The sequence below is a fragment of the Penaeus monodon genome, chromosome 10, assembly GCF_015228065.2.
Source record: "Penaeus monodon isolate SGIC_2016 chromosome 10, NSTDA_Pmon_1, whole genome shotgun sequence".
In the NCBI taxonomy this organism is placed as follows: Eukaryota; Metazoa; Arthropoda; class Malacostraca; order Decapoda; family Penaeidae; genus Penaeus; species Penaeus monodon.
In genome coordinates, this window is record NC_051395.1 from 32,360,254 (window position 1) to 32,364,968 (window position 4,715).

The window sequence follows — 4,715 nt, forward strand, 5'->3', positions numbered from 1 at the left end:
TAGGCCACTGGTTGCCTTCAGGAAGGCCTCGAACTCAAGGCCCTCGCCAGCCCCCACCTGCAGGTCCTCAGGTGTGCCTGTTGACGTAGATTTGCAGCGGGTGATCCTGCAAAGCATCAACAAAGAAATCGGGGCCAGGACCACAATCATCTCTTCTGCAGCCCCAGGGTAAAGGGCCTCCTTAAACCCGTGCCTCCACATCCTGCGCCAGCCGGGACAGTGTCTCGCCACGCTCACGAGTCCGCTTCTTCAAGCGGGCACAATATACCTCGGCCTGGTGGTGGTGCCCGAAACGGCGTTTCAAAGCCTCCGCCACGCTGGTGTAAGAGGCATGTTGGGATGGCGGCAGATGCCCCAACACTTCGACCGCGGGGCCCCTTAGTGCTGTTACCAGCTGAAGGGCCTTTTTCTTTTCCCGGCTCCAGCCCTGGCAGATGCCAGCATTTCAAATTGGGCGACATATGCCTCCCAGGCCACATTCCCGTCGTACTCAGCTGGCTTACGCCTCACAGAATGTCTGGAGGCCGAGAGGCTGCAGGGTGGAGAACGCGTGCTGTGAACTAATACGCCCGGGGGGGAGGAAGGGGGTGAGGGAGGCAACGAGGCGGGTTGACCGGGTCCGAGTTTGCCGCCACCTATGCCCAAGGCAACAGTTCGATGGGTCCCCAGGGCCCTTTTGCAGCGACCACTGGCTGCGACACGACGCTGCGAGGCCCGGGGTTTCCTGCCACGGGACCCCAGGCAGACCCCCGTAAATCTGACACTCCCGGCATCTGTTGCCAGAACCTCGTCTGCCTTCTCTGCTTGCAACGTTACTACCTCGTGACGCCGCCTTTCCTCCTTCACTTCCTCTCTCAGGCCCTGAACCTCGCCCTTCAGAGCCTCGTGCCTGCCTCAGTCATAGCCTCCTCTCCCTCATGGCTGCCACCATCTTTGGACCACATGATAAATCGGCGCTCTCACTGATCAAATATCACAAATCCCACTCCTGACACCATTTGTTACGCCGGCCGCCTCGTCTCTCTCTGCCACCAACACAAGGCAGGCTAGGCAGACGGCGTGCTATACACAGGGTCATGAAACACTGGAACAGTTCCCCAAAAGGCACCGAACACCACCCGCGTCCCAGAACACCACGAGGGGAACGCCAAGTGGCGAGGCAGGGCACTAAATTTACACAAGTTATTTACCCGTACACTTTTCTATAGGCACAATACAGGGGGAAACCAGCATGTCACAACTGCACGATACAGCTTATTACAGGGCAACTCAAAGTTATATCAGGTCACAAGGGCACACACGAGGTCTTCACAAGAGCAGCACCCAACTGCGTCTCTTGGCTTGTTCCTCCGCTCCTCCGCTCACAGCCAGTTGCGACATGTTTGCCCAGGTCCCTTCATGTTAACACATGCCCAGGTCATCCTTTTCATGTTAACACATGTTTCGCACAGAGACAAAGACCCCACTGGCGTAGCAATATATATATATATATATATATATATATATATAATATATATATATATATATATATATAATAGGCCCCTGTGGCCGAGTGGTTAGAGCATCGGACTCAAGACTGGCACAACGGCAATCTGAGTTCGAGGGTTCGAGTCACCGGCCGGCGCTTATTCCTTTGGGCAAGAAACTTCGCCTACCTACCACTGGATGGGCAAGCCAGCCCAAGACAGTGCTGGTCTCAGGCCCGGATAAAAAGAGAGACTGATTACCTAAAAGGTAACACCCGGCACTCTCTGTGGGAAAAGGAACTGGGGATCCTACCAGTTACTCACTCCAAGAGCATCATAACATGAAAACTACAATTAAGTATCATGCTGTGACCACGGTGGCATCAAACATGAACCTACTGTTAAAAAAATAAATAAATAAATAAATAAATAAAAAAATAAAAAAAATATATATATAATATATATATATATATATATATATATTCGAGATATATGTATATATACATATTTATATATTACATATATATATATATATATATCATCACATCAGCCTGATCAATCCACTGGAGGATGTAGGCCTTTCCCATTCTTGTTCCAACTTTGTCTGTCCTTGTTGTTTTTTTGTTTCCATTCTTGCCCCCAAATTTCGTTATTTCGTCACGCCCTCCTTGTCACTGGTCTGGCCTTGCCTCTTTATATTATCTATTACACCGCTCTTTTACTTTCTTTGTCATCTGATGTCCTGTTTCCGATCCTAATGTCCTGCCCGGTGCCAATTTTTTTCTTTTGATGATCCCGAAGTATATCTTCCCTTTTTCGTACTGTTCCCTGATCCACTGGGTTTTTCACGTCGCCTTCATCCAATCTCTTAGGCTAATCCCAGCATCAACTATCCATTCCTCTATGGGCAACTTATTATTTCCGCCGCCAGTAATTTGTTGTAGTCCATGTTTCTGATCCCATAGGTCCATAACTGGTAGGACGCATTGGTTAAAGATTTTCTTTTTAAACATGATGACAAGAGGTCTTCTTAGTATGCTACTGTGTCCTGCTAAAGGCACTTCAGCCTAGACCTGATGTGTTGCTTAATTTCCTCTCTGCTATATATGTTTGTCTGTCAAGTTTGCCCAGGGTATGTATACTTTGTCTACTACCTCTAGTGCTTTCGCCTTGTTCATGTATCTGTTTGAACTGAACTCTACTGTTGGAATATGGATCTTGTTCTTTTCTTGTTCATCCTAAGTCTGATTTTTCAGACTTTCTCTCGTCTTAGATATTTAATATTTGTCTACTATTTTGATACCCTTTCTGTTTTCATTCTATCTTCTTGAATATTTTCCTCAAGACCCGCAGTAAACAGTATTGGTTGAGATGGTATCACCCTTTCTAACATGTTTTTTAATTTATATTTTGATGGTTGCTGTCCCATCCCTTGTATACATCTTCCAATATTTTGCCATATACCTCCTCTACTCTTGTCTTTTGATAGCTTCTAGTACTTGCTGGGGTTTGTACGATCAGATTGCCTTTCCGTAATCAATGAATGACATACATAGGGGGTTTCCTACATTCGTTTATTTTTTCTCTTATTTGGGTGAGCACGTGTATGTGTCTGCTGTTTGAGAATCCACTGCAGAAGCCTGCTTGTTTTTAGGCTGGATCGAATCCGACGGTCAGAGATGCAGTTGTGATGACTTTTGTGAGCTAATGAGGCCAATGCATTGTAATGTGCATAAATTGTAGCTTGCAGCAGAGGGGTGAAGGAAGTAGGCGGGTGATGGTAAGGAGATAGGATTTTAGGAAATGTTAGAATTTGTATGGATTGGTTAGAGGGAGTTAGAAGGTTTCGGAGAGGTCTCGATTTTCTTAGTAGTTGCTGACTCGGGGGGGGTGGTCACGGTTCGCAGGGTCACATCTGCACTTGATTGAGGTTCCATTGCTTGATTTATTTTGGTATACCTTAGTTTATCTGGTGGATCTTCTGGTCGAGTGGCTGAAAATATTTGTTCACTTCCTGGTAACATGTTTAAAAACCCCCAGATTTTGTGATGTATTGTATTCTTACTGCAGTGTGGCTGTTCTTTAGGCAATCACTTGAGGGAAACTTGGTACATGCGATTTTACTGATTCCAGCGACCGTGAGCTTGCCATTTTTCTATGATTTCGTAATTTGGTATTCATTTTCTGGTGGGGAGTGATTTCTTTTTCTGCTGTTCTATCTACTGTGGTTACTACTCGATGAGCATTGGGACATGAACTTATACAAAAACTTTCCATGTATGTCAACCAAGATACATAAAAAAAGTGTATGGAGTGTTACCTTTGACAAAAACTAAGGCCACTTTTCATGTTGCAAAATGGCACGCAAATCGAAAATAAGGGAGAGACAGGACATAGATGAGAGAAGATTGGCCTATTATTTTTCTAAGGTTCCCATTATGTTTACCTTGCAAGGACCAACAAATGTGATGCATAACTAATTACCGTGATCTGTCCAAGTAGCCTCCTGTATTGCTCCTGCTCCGCACTTTGTAAGATGATATTTTGTAATTATCAGCATCTGTTTTCTTCGATTCATGTATTAATGTGTTCTTTTTGTTTTATTATACTTCATTTACTGTTTGTGGTAAATATTTTCTTCATGCTATGCTGTAAATAACCTGTGCAATGCGTGTTTTGCCACTCGGGGTATTAGACAGGCAATTCACGCCATTATGTTTGAGAAACACTGGTGAGAAATGTTTTTCATTTCTACACCGATCCTGGCATTTTAAAGTCATATTGTAGATATATAAGGCAGCCGGTGGCCGAGTGGTTGAGCATCGACTCAAGACTAACACTACGACATCTGAGTTCGAGGGTTCGAGTCACCACCAGGCGCGTTGTGCTCTTGGGGCACGGAACTTCACCTCGGTTACCTACCTAGTCCCTGGGTGGTCAAGCCAGCCCTATTCAGTGCCGGGGTAAATAGCGATGGTGACTCGATAAAAACACCGGGCGGAAGGCAATGGCAAACCACCCGCTCTAAATTGGACAGAAATCATGGAATCTATGATCGCCAACATCCTAGCGGACCGGCACTGAAAAAAAAAAAAAATGTAGATATACAAACAACAGACATTATGTCTACCACATCTTGATATTTGAACCCATCAAGTGCCCGCAAATGCCGAAAAAAAAGTTAACATTTTTGTGTTCGCTATATAAGATATGGGGTTATTACCTGTGGGTCCAGGGAGCATAGCCCCC